The sequence below is a fragment of the Asparagus officinalis genome, chromosome 3, assembly GCF_001876935.1.
Source record: "Asparagus officinalis chromosome 3, Aspof.V1, whole genome shotgun sequence".
Taxonomy (NCBI): Eukaryota; Viridiplantae; Streptophyta; class Magnoliopsida; order Asparagales; family Asparagaceae; genus Asparagus; species Asparagus officinalis.
This window is the reverse complement of record NC_033796.1, coordinates 70,691,332-70,704,990: the sequence shown is the minus strand read 5'-3', so window position 1 is coordinate 70,704,990 and position 13,659 is coordinate 70,691,332.

The window sequence follows — 13,659 nt, the reverse complement described above, 5'->3', positions numbered from 1 at the left end:
AATTTGTGCAATCAATATTTGTCCCCTTATGGCCCTACAACAAAGTTGGGTGATCCTCATTGTCCTTCGCTTTAGCTTTCTCTGGTGGGTCTCTACTAAAAGCCCTCATAGATTGGAGGAAGGCCTTTGAAGTTTGCTTATTCATTATTGCATTATTAGGTGTAGCTTTTAGGTCATGTCTCATCAATCATGAAATAATTAACAATTGTTTAGACATTACCTAAATTAATTGATTCTTTTAATTATGATCAGAGACTAGAAGGAAACATTTTTCAATCATAATAATTTATCATTTAATACAAGTTTATATGATTTGTGACTTTACTAAACTACTAGAGATGTTTGTAATTCATGAGAGGCGTACACTGGAAATTAATTAAGAATGATAATAATCAATTGGATATTGTTGGATGATAGTAAGTAACATTGGAGAAGATACAAATTCTATTATATATGTTTGTTTGGGCCATAATTGACACTTGAGCTTCTATTTAGACCCGTATATTTGCCCAATAGTATAGCAACTCTTTTAAGATTAGATTATCTGAAGATCAGTTCAACTAGTTATATTAGAGCTATCTACATCTGTTTCATGTTTACATGAGCATGTAATTTGTCATAATATAAAGGGTTTATTGCGGAAAGGCACCCTACAGTATAGCACAAATGTGTATAGATCTCTTATAATTCTATTTGCCTGGATGGACTCTCTTAAGTTTAAGAGTAAAATAGAAAATTCACCTAAGTAGTCTATGTTGGATAGCAGGTTTCTAATCTGTTTTGATAACAGGTTATTAGGATTCCTAATATGTTTAAGAGTAAGTCACTGCAGGCGCTGTGCAAGTAGGGGCTATTGAAAGCAGCAAGATGACGAGTACAGTCCAAGTTGGTTTTGAGAACACCAAAATTAGTATGGTGAAGTATGATGGCAAGATCAATTTTGGTTTGTGGATGAGAGACGTTCAAGATAAGCTCAATGCTCAGAATTTGGAGGAGACCATTATGGTCCAAGAGAGACCACCAAAATATGAAGAGGCGATATGAGAAAAGATGAATAGGAACGCTTGTGAAGTGATCAGATCCTATTTGGAATAGGAATTGAAGTATGATGTGATTGGGATGACGTCTGTAATGAAGATGTGGGAAATTCTCAACAATAAGTACCTTACAAAGAGTGTTGAGAACCATTTACACTTGCTACGAAGATTGTTCAGATTTCAGTTATCCCGAGGCACCTCACTAGCGGCTTATGTGAACAACTATAATAAGTTGTTGTCAGACTTGGCGAATGTTGATGAGAAGATATCGGATGAGTACAAGATGATTATTTTATTAGGCTTCTTACCGTATGAGGAGTATGATCCCTCGTGCTCACTTTGTTGAATGAGAGGTCTTTTATTAGTTATAGTAAAGTTACTAATGCTTTAACAAACTATGATTTGAGGAGGAAGAACAAAAAGACTGCCCGCGCTCGTAATTCAGGAGAGGCCTTGTCGACGAAAGGTGGAAGCCCATATCCAAAAGATGGTAATAGAGGAAGGTCAAAGTTAAAAGGTCATCACTAGCTAGGAAAGAACCAATGTACATTCTTCAAGGAATATAAACATTGGAAGAGAGACTGTCCAAAGATCAATGAGAAGGAGAATAGCAAGAAGAAGGGCCCAAAGGCCAATGAGGTGAATATTACGAAAGGCGATGATTCCGATGATTCGAGCTTTTCTCTATAGATTTCCTCGGAGGTGAACCACTTGGATGCATCAGATTAGATGCTTGATTTTGGTGCTACTTATCATGTGACTCCTAGGCGAGATTGGTTTTCATCATTTGAGAGACTCGATGGGGGTGTTGTTGTCATTGGAAATGATCAATCCTGTGGTATTTGTGGGATAGGTACTATGAGGATTCAGATGCATGATGGAGTAGTCCATAAATTGAAGGAGGTGAGATTTGTTCCTCAGTTGAAGAAGAGCCTTATCTTAGTTGGAGCTTTGAAGGGGAAGGGATTCAAGGTGATCTTTAAGGATGCTGTAGCAAAGGTTACTAAGGGATCTTCGGTGGTGATGAAGGGAGTCCGCAGTCGAAACTTGTATTATCTAAAGAGAAGAATCGTGATTGGTCAGGTTGCTTTAGCTATTTCAGAGACAGACATTAGCAGACTTTGGCATTACAGATTGGGGCACACAGGAAAGAAGTCACTGCATGCGCTGTGCAAGCAGGGGCTATTGAAGGGTGCCAAGAGTGGTAAAGTAGAGTTCTGTGAGCACTGTGTTCTTGGTAAGAAGATGAAGATGAAGTTCGGGACATCCATTCATAGGACGAGGGACATCCTGAATTATGTGCACACAGATATTTGGGATCCCACCAAGACTGCATCACTTGTTGGTAGACATTGGTTCGTCACGTTTATTGATGACTATTCTAGGTATTGTTAGGTGTAAGGTGTACACCATGATGAAGAAGAGTGAAGTCCTAGATATATTTTTAGAGTGGAAGAAGATGTTGGAACTACAGACTGAGAGAAAGATCAAGACGTTACGATCCGACAACGATGGTGAGTACATATCAGACCCCTTTCAATAGCTATGTCGAGACGAGGGCATAGAGAGACACTTCACAGTTAGTCATACACCATAGAAGAAATCGCTATACGGTTTGAAGCAGTCTCCTCGATAATGTATAGGCGATTCGATGGTTTTTTGCTTGGTCATTCATACACTCGGAGCCAGTTTGATCATTGCATGTATTTTCACAATTTGAAAGGAGGTGCGTACATCTATTTATTGCTCTATGTTAATGACATGTTGGTTGCCTCCATTTTCAGGTCTTATATAGATGAGTTGAAGGAACAACTTTCAAAGGAGTTTGAGATGAAGGATTTGGGTGAGGCTAAGCGTATTTTGGGATGAAGATCAACAGAGACAAAGAGAAGGGTAGAATTTTTTTACACGGGTGGCTTATTTGAAGAAGGTTCTACAGCGATTTCATGTTAGCATGGATACGAAGCCAGTTAGTGCACCTTTGGGAGCCCATTTAAAGCTTTCAGCTGGCCTTTCACCAAATACAGTTGAAGATAGAGAATTGATGTCGAAAACTCTATATGCGAGCGCGGTTGGGAGCTTGATGTACACGATGGTATGTACGAGGCCAGATTTATCACAGGCGGTGAGCATGGTTTTGAGATACATGCACGATCCAGAAGTGAGTCATTGGGACGTCGTGAGATGAATTTTGAGGTACATTCGAGGTACGCTTAATGTTGGTTTGGTTTATGAGCGGGACACTAGAGGTGGGCAGTTGTGCATTGGCTATGTTAATTTGGATTATGTCGGAGATTTGGATAAGCATCGGTCTACTACGTGGTATCTGTTCACTTTGACCATTGCGCTGGTGTGTTTGAGATGCACCTTACAGTCTACGGTGGCTTTGTCTACGATGGAGGCAGAGTATATGGCGATAACAGAGGCTGTGAAGGAGGCTATTTGGCTTCGAGGACTTTTGGAGGAACTTGGTATATCGTAGCGGTCCGTCACTATTCATTATGATAGTATGAGTGCTATCTATTTGGTGAAGAATCATATTTTTCATGCGAGGACGAAGCACATTGACGTTCGTTATCACTTCCTTTGAGATGTTCTTGAAGATGTCGATGTGGAGATTGTGAAGGTCCACACGAAGGATAATCCGATGAATATGCTCACTAAGGTGGTTCCGAGTAACAATTTTGATCATTGTCGAAACTTGTTATACATTCGTGATTGTTGAGGCCGTTGACGGCCATTTGGATAAACTACGGGCGGCTTGATCCCTTGGTAGAGGAGGTACGTAGGCAACCACATTAGTGCAACCGAATTTGGTGAGACGTCGCATTGGTACTTATGTTGGTGTCGGTTCAGTTTTGGGAATACTTCGCCGAGGTGGAGAATTGTTGGATAGCAGATTCCTAATCTGTTTTGATAACGGGTTATTAGGATTCCTAATTTGTTTTGTTTTTAGTTTTAGAATTCCTAGTCTGTTTTGGTTTTAGGTTTTCTATATATATGGAACGCCTTAGAAAAGATTAGGATCATCAAAAAGAGGAGAGTTGTAATCAGAGATTAGAGAGACTTTTTGAGCATTGTGAGAGGGAGATATTGTGAACAAGTTGAGAGATTTGGTTGAGTGTTAGTTTATGAGTTTTGTGAGATTGTAACCCTTTGTACTCTACTTGATTTAGTGGAATCTCCCCATCCTCTCCTCGTGGATGTAGGCAAATTGTCGAACCATGTATATCTCTGTGTTTGTGATTGATCTCTCGTATTTTAGTTTTGGATTGTGCTCGTGTGTGATTGGTTATTCTTCTATCGTGCTTACGACTTGTTTGGTGACCGAGCACGCTTCCGCATATGCGCGCAACAGTCTATTCACACTTGGGCTAATAATAAAAGAGCTTATCGGCACCAACAGAAGTGCAGAAGTCTATCTACAATTGGGCAATAGTTCACGGTTAGCCCCAATATAATACAAACTAGATGAAATATAATGCATTCACTAAACATCCCATTGCAAAAGGAAGCAACCTAAATTATTATGTAGGAAGAAATATATTTGAAACCTTAATTTAAATTAAAATATAGTATGAAATATATTTGAAACCTTAATTTGGGGGCCCTCCTTTTAAATGCCGACGCCGAGAGATGAGGTGGGGGTGTATCTAAAGGTGAGCATCTCGTGACATCCAAATAGGAGTCACACTATTCAAATGATTCTTAGGTTTTCTAATCAATTAGTCTCCTTCTTAGGAGCATCTCCATTAAATATTGACCTTAAGGTTTGCATACGCATGACTTCCATTACAGGGTAACACATTACGATCTACAACCTATTAATGTCATTAAGCGTGTTGATGATGTGATGGCTCGGAGCAAAGTTCAGCCCCCCTTACTTGCCCTCATGATGATCATGATGGAGTTGAAGAAGGGAAATAAATGATGATGAGGCCTTTCCTACCAGCGGGCCGAAGTATTGGGGCCTTGGTTTGTCAACACCTGTGTTCAACCAATAAGTGTGAGAATAAGACTAGCTAGTTAGCTAATAAAGAAAATAAAAAGGGCATGTCCGCTATCTGTGGGTACGGTCGGTAGACTTTGACAGAGTTTGAGAGATTGCTATGGACGAGGATTGGGGTAAATCTCGCAAAGGCCCTCTGAATTTTGGATTAGTTGCACAAATCCCTTTTAACTTTATAAATTATATAAGCCTTTATTCTAAATTTCTTACCTTCCTCTTTTTGTAAAAGACGGTGTTTAGACGCTTGGTGTAATCCTCTTAGCTCCGTCTGTGAAACTTTTTCAGGTTAAAGGTGATTTTGTAAAACACCCCCAAAGTTTTGGTGTGATCTCGCTAATTTACAAAATTCGTGGAGTTTGGTGCCACTCACTTTGAAGGAAGATTCCGTGAAATTTACCCAAAGCATTGGATCTACGCATCTATAGGGTCTTTGGTGGAAAATGGATCTGATACTACTTCTCGTCCTTGTAATGTATAAGTAAAAGAAAAGGGATGAGTTTCACTATATTCAATACCCCATATATATAACTACTTTTAGAATATATATAAAAGAAAAAAAAAATCTTTTCTGCCCGAGAATGAAATGGAACAGAGCGGTTGTTCCTACTTTCCATTCATTTGTATTAAACACAACAAGTTTTAAGAACTTAATCCGTATTTAACAACTAAGAAAAAAATCTTTTCTACACGAGAATGAAATGGAGCAGAACGGTTGTTCCCACTTTCCATTCGTAGCTTTAAGAACTTGAAATATACATTCTCCGTTCTCACTTTCCATTCATGTGTAATAAACACAACAAATTTTAAGAACTTAAAATATACATTGTTCTTATGAATGGTCCTGTGAAAATAAGTATTCCCAATAAGTTGTCAAGAAATGAGCATTTCCATTTAAGTGAGGATCAACAAAAATAAATAACTTTCAAATATGTACATTCTCGCTTCATCCTTTAGTTACATCCTGTTGATGTACTAGTGATCACACAGTCAGTATGTATCCAGGGTAGGATAATCTCGATGAGGTAAAGGAAGTTGATGAGGGGATTGCCTTCTTCTTTAACTTTATGTCAGGTTCTTGAATTGAGGAGCTGAGAAATCTGCACATGTAAAAGCTCGTGAGAGAGCGGGGATCGGTTCCCCCATTGTATCTCCAACGATCAAGTTAGACGATAATCTTGAGTTCTCCTTTTTTTTTCTTTTTTGGAATAGCGCCCCCCTAAAGGCGAATAGTACATGTATATATATTGTGGGAGAAATGTAGATTGGACACTTTGGCCGAGTACATAGAAGTGATGGCAAGGTATGAGCTGGTGGCTGCATCAGCACCCACTTTATGGGTGTCGACTGGCTACTGGAGGAAGGATCTCCTCAGTATTAAATGAGAAGAGAGTGAGAGTATGGGCTGGTGGCTGCGTCAGCACCCACTTTACGAGTGTCGGTAGGTGGTTGGGGGAAAGATCACTTCAGAATTGGAGAAAACATTGTTAGGTCTCATGTGTATGAACCTACTATCTAATTTAATTTTGATGATTAACAAACAATTTCTAACATCGTTTGTCGAGTGTTTGTATTTACTTGTTAGAAACCCTACACAAAGATCCGTGTTGGAGGTTGAATGGAATTGAGCGTAAACGACGATATCTTAGAGGTTGGTGGAAATCAGAATGAAGCCATCACAAATCAATTAAGATTCATCATCGCTTCATCCATGTTACCAAGATCGAGCGTCACAAAGAGATCCTCAAGCTTGGGTATATTACTTTAGGAGTTATACTTTGTGTGTTATGCTTATAAGCTCAAATATTACACACATACACGTTTTCGGTTTATCATTTCCGAGTTTTACCATATGGGGCTGTTTGTTTGCCTAAAAAAGAGAGAAATCAAAGAAATGGAAAACTATTTCTAAGAAAAATTATTTTAGGAATGTTTGGTTCACTAAAAAAAGAAGGAAATCAAAGAATTGGAGATAAGATGATGTTAGTTATCACCTTATTATTGGATGATGTGAGTGATTTTTTAAGAAAACTTGTTTTGATATTGTTTGGTTGGCAAAAAAATAAGAAAATGAATTATAAGAAACCTATTCCCTGTAATAGGTTGTTTTTTTTTGTTTGGTTCATTCTTAAAAATAATAAAATAGATAAGATGAGATGAGTTATCATTATATTATTGAATGATGTGACCCACACTTAAGAAAATTATTTTCCTAGCTTTTTGGGAGGAACTTGGTGGAAATAAAATGTTAATGAGATGAGATGAGTTGTCACCATCTTATAGGATGATGTGAGTGATTTGAAATGATGAGATGAGATGAGTTAAGTGATGTTGTGGATAAAAATAATATTTTATTAGAAGTGGTGGATGAGTTGTTGGATAAAAATAATATTTTATTAGATGTTGTGAATGAGTTGTTGGATGAAAATAATATTTTATTAAATGTTGTGAGTGAGTTTTAGGGATGAAAATGGATGAAATTGCACTTTTTGAGATTTCCGCATTTTCATTTCCATTTCTTGGTTTTTAGGAAATCAACCAAACAGACCCTATAAATATGGAAACTAATAGATATATTTATATACATACACATTCGTTTCATATTTATCATCCTTGTTTTGAAAAATAATGTGTTTATAGATTAAAGACTTGATTATACTATTTTTACATCTTTTATAAAGTCTATTAATCCATTCAAAAGAAGTTTAAAACTTGCTTGAAATTATTTTGTCAAAATCAAGTGTTTAAACGAATTAGTATTTTGACTATTTTGCAAAATAACAAGTTTTCACAAATAGAAAATGATATTTTAAAAATTTCTTCCCTAACACATTTATATTCACGTATATAAGCATTTCCTCAAGTTTTATAATTTTTGGAATTTATTTGCTGTTTTTAAAAGCACTTTGAAATTCAGATTTACAATTCATAACTGGGTTGTGCATGGTTATCAGTTGACTAATAAAGTGCTCCGGATTTGCTAAAAGTGTGACGCCCCTGGGTTCACACAAGGCTGCAGTCCAAGATGAAACCAAGAATGTTAAACCTGCCATGCACCACACCGTGCAACAACATGTTTCACCATCACAATTAACATCTATCTAGTAGAGTCAATAACAGGTGTTGGTACAAAAGCAAGTAAAAGATAATACACGAAGGACTGATAAAATGATAATAATCAAATTAATGTCTCATCACCCAACATACAGAAATACATAGTCAAGGTCTGAGTAGATAAACTGGAATACTCAACAAGTCTCAAATACAAATATCTGACAAGAAGGAAATAAGGCACACAGCCTTTACAACTTCTAGAACAATACTCTCAAATGTCTAACAAAATCTATAGTGGAGCTCCAACATAAGCATAACTAAACAGCTGAACACTAAAGTGTGTCGCCATCAACCTGCGACTCTCCGGGCTCCTGACTCGTTACCTGAAATGGGGAGGGACAACGAGCGTCAAAGCGCTAGCGAGTAACATCACAACCAATCCCAAGGGAACAGAGCTCGTTGTATAAGAAAATACAGATAATACGTAATAGATATAAAATCATTGATCTTACTAAAGAGGGTTTTAGTATTTAGAAATTTACAACACGAGAATAGGTACGTCGAGCGAAATAATCCAAACAAAAACCCTCATGTATATACCTTATATCTCAAATTGTAAACCCCTAACCACCAAACCCGAGGTTCTAGTGCAGTAACAATAATAAAAAAAATACAACTAATCTCAGAACATAAGTGCAGTGCCATGTCATAGCCTACATGAATATCATGTTATAGCTTACATGAATGTCATGTCAAAATCTACATAAGTGTCATGTCATGGGCTTCTGTGAGAAAGTCATATGCAGGGTTAAGAACTATGTCCGATATAGAAACTATATACTGTAGTTTCCAAACTCATGGAATAAGTGGCAAATGTCCAACACGAGGACTGAAATGGATTATAGTCCAACACGAGGACTTCTATGGATTATAGTCCAACATGAGGACTTCTATGGATTATAGTCCAACACGAGGACTGTGAAATGGTGAAAATATCGCTGAGATACATAGTGAAATCTACTTATATTAATTCACACTCAAATCAGTGTGTATACCCCCAATTGGTACCCTCAGATCATCTATCATGCATGGATACATGGTAAGACTAAAAACTAGAGTCAAATAATAGGCAAAATCCTCAAACATGAATAAAACATACAGAACATGGATTTTTCTCCAGACTGTGCGACGGTCGACCGCCCCGGTCGACGGCACTCTAATACGCGTCGACCGCGCAGAGTGTCGCGGTCAATCATAACGGATTTGCGGTTGACCGCAGCACTTCAGCGCGCCCAGCGGTCGACCGCAGAGCTGACAGAAGCCCAAATCTAGGTTTCTGTCAGCTCAAAACCTGAAACAAAAATTTGATTTTTTTACGACAAATAAAAGTTCTAACTTCTCTAAAATCATACAGTAGAAGAACAATGCATTTTTAAGCATGTAAACCATATACCTAAAATTCTAAATACAAGAGAAACATGTTAAAAACGTTTTGATAACAGTAAAATGATTAAACTCTTTGTTTAAGCAATTTCAGATCTAGATCTTCATTAAACAGAAAAATTTGTGAACTTTTATAAACTGAAACCTTTGATTCGTGTAATCCATATTATAGAGAACTCAATTTCATACGAAAATACCTTTTGGGCTTATCAAAACTCATGAAAAAAATCAAAAGAAAATCATAGAAAATATGGGTGAGGGATTGGGCGAGATGATACTCGCCTCAGGTGCTGCCGAATCTCCTGTAGATGATCTCCTTCAACCTGAACTGCGAAATCCCACTGCAAACCTCTTTGAAAATTCCCAAAAATGCCAACCGCTGCTAGGGTTTAGAGAGGAGAGAGAAGGGGGGCTAGGGTTTTGGATCTCAGGTGAAGAGAGGCTCTTTTGGGTTGATTAGTATATGTACTAGTCCCATAACCCGACCCGAAACCCGCTAAGACCCAAACAACCCGCTAAAACCTAAACCCAGAAAAAAGTCTCTGTCTGTTGCGCGGTCGACCGCACAACAGGAAAATCAAATCCTGTTGTCTGCTTGACTATCTATTGATTTCTCTCACATATAGCCACCTGTTGGGTTCCCAAACACTGATAAACATATACATCTTATATATATATAGCTCTGATACCAATTGTTGGACCCTAGAGGGGGGGTGATTAGGGTCAAGAGGCTCTAATATGCAATAAAAATCAAACACAAGCAAACCACAAAACAGTAAAGCAGTTAAAGTAAGAGAGATAGGGTTAGGAGTTCGTTATCCTTGACGCGCGATGTGTTAACGAGGTTCGGCCCGCTGACCTACGTCCCCGCTCCCCACTCTCGAGGAGAAATCCACTACACACCCTGTTTGGAAGCCGGAACTTCGTCTACACAGTGATCCCACACGATCTCTCACTATACAGTTTGATCTCAACAGATCACACTCCCTCACAGTTGATCTACACAAGATCTCACTCACACAGCAGAAGAAAAGATGCAAGACTCTCTCTTTACACAACCCCTATAGCAAAGAGAAAGATTACTGAAGCTGGGAAGTGAATCACACACAAAAACCACAGAGAAAACAGATTTGAAAATTCTCTCAGGAAGACAGCACAGTCTCTCTGGTTTTTGCAAACATTGGGGCAACTGAAGAAGAAGAGGTCTAGGGTTTAAATAGAAGAAATCAATTAATTTAAAAACAAAACCCAATCTTCTAAAATAGGAAAATAATCTCCTTTTCAGACCCTTAGCTCAGACTGTGCCAAACACCATTAAGTGAAAGCACAGTGTTCCAGGCAAATGACCGTTTTAAAAAAGTCGCGGCTGACCGAAGAGAATTTCGGATGACCGAAGGAAATTTCGGTCGACTGAAAAACTACGTCGGTCGACCGACCGAAAATTCGGTCGACCGTGAACAACTAAGAAAACCCAGTAAACAAGCAGAGCCATCATCGGTCGACCGGCGCGATCGACCGATATAGAAATCGAGATTTTGGTCGACCGCACCGGTCGACCGACGACCTCTCTGGAAAATACTGACGAATGATCATATGTGCGGTCGACCGGTCCGGTCGACCGCATTCTGATACATTACAGAAAATGATTTTTGACTCAACTTAAAATATTTGCAAAATATTTATTTGACCTCTGAAAATTGTGAAACTTTGTAAAATATTTTTAATACTAAAAACAAACTGTTTGGAAAAAGAATTTTGCAGATAGGTCCTCATACTTGTGATAAATAGTATTTTGTGAAAAACGCTTAAAAACATAAGTATGAAAACATGTGTGTGATTCCCAATAGCTTCAAGTAAAAACAGTAACTCTTTGCCTACATTCTAGCACTAGAGAAAAAAATAAAAAACTAGCTAATATCCTCACATAGAATAAAGTTCTTGAGTCTTGATATAGCTTTAATTTTGATGAAGCTTCTATATGAATTTGTTGTTCTCGGAATAACATTGCTTCATCATTATGCCTCCTCCTCCTTTGTATATCATCGTTGTAGCATATATTCCATCCATCCTCCATAAATGGCACTAACAAGCTTGATAAATGAATTTACTATATTTGCACTCAATAAGTCGTTAGTACCGTTAATGGTGGTTGTAAAACATCATCAAAACATAAGGGCTAACAATCTCCCCCTTTTTGATGATGACAACCAACCATTATAAGAGCAAAAATAAAATAGCTTATAGATAGGTGCTCCCCCTATCTATGAGCTCCCCCTAAATATATGCAACAAATGAGGAGATTTCTCTCCCCCTTTGTCACCATAAAAAATGGGGTAAAGAGAAATACTAAATGCAAAATACAACTAGTCAAGCAAGCAATGTAGAACTTTCACATAGTGCATAAGCCCAAACCATTTCTTATGCGACAAAAATCATCCTCTCCAAGAGGCTTAGTAAATATATCCGCTAGTTGAGATTTTGTGTCAACAAATACTAGGGATACATCTTGTCTCTCTACATGATCGCGTAAGAAATGATGGCGCACATCAATATGCTTAGTTCTAGAATGCAAAACCGAATTTTTGGAAATATTTATAGCACTTGTGTTATCACAAAAGATTTTAATATTTTGAAAATTCAAATCATAGTCAACTAAACTTTGTTTCATCCATAAAACTTGAGCACAACATAAGCCGGCGGCAATGTATTCCGCTTCCGTAGTGGACAATGCAACACAATTTTGTTTCTTGGAAGCCCAAGAAACAAGGGAATTTCCTAAGAATTGGCATGTTCCACTAGTACTCTTGCGATCTACCTTACATCCGGCAAAGTCGGCATCACAAAAACCATATAAATCAAAAGTGGTGCTTTTTGGATAAAACAAACCAAGGTTAAAAGTTCCATTAACATACTTAATGATTCTTTTAACCGCAATTAAATGAGACGCTTTGGGAGAGGCTTGAAAACGTGCACATGCACATACACTAAACATGATGTCGGGTCTACTAGCGGTGAGATAAAGAAGACTACCTATCATACCTCGGTATAGTTTTTGGTCCACATCTTCACCACTCTCATCCGCATCAAGCTTAACACTAGTACTCATGGGAGTAGGCGCATGCTTAGAATTCTCCAACTTGAATTTCTTCACCAATTCCTTTGCATACTTGCTTTGTGAAATGAAGATCCCATCCTTAGTTTGCTTGACTTGGAGCCCGAGAAAGAATGTAAGCTCTCCCATCATACTCATCTCAAAGTGATCCTGCATTACTTTAGAAAATTCCTTGCACAAGGATTCATTAGTAGCACCGAAAATAATGTCATCCACATATATTTGAACTAAAATGAAATCATTTTTCCTTTTTCTCACAAAAAGAGTGTTATCAATTGATCCTTTTGAAAAACCATTTTCAATAAGAAAACTAGAGAGGCGAGCATACCAAGCTCTAGGAGCTTGTTTCAACCCATATAAAGCTTTTTGTACCCGGTAAACATGATTAGGAAAAGCATGATCTATAAAACCGGGGGGTTGCTCAACATACACTTCCTCTTCTATAAAACCATTTAAGAAGGCACTTTTAACATCCATTTGAAATAGTTTGAAATTTTTAAAGCTAGCAAATGCCAAAAACATCCTAATAGATTCCAACCTTGCAACCGGTGCAAAGGTTTCATCATAGTCTATGCCCTCCTCTTGATTGTATCCTTGGGCAACCAAACGGGCTTTATTTCTAGTAACAATGCCATGTTCATCAAGTTTGTTTCTAAAAACCCATTTAGTACCAATAACACTAGCATTGTTAGGTCTAGGAACTAACTTCCAAACTTCATTTCTTTGAAAATTGTTTAATTCTTCATGCATAGCCAAAACCCAAAATTCATCATTTAAAGCATCATTAATCTTTTTAGGTTCTAGTTGAGATAGGAAGTCAACATTACCACACTCACTCAAGGCTTTTGAGCGAGTAATGACTCCTTTTGAAGGGCTCCCAATAATTTGTTCCTTTGGATGGTTTGATGTGAATTTCCAAACTTTAGGCGGTTCAATTTGTTCATTGTCATTTGAGCTATCCACATCCTTTTGAGCTTCTATAGAGGGAGTATTATTGATTTGCAATA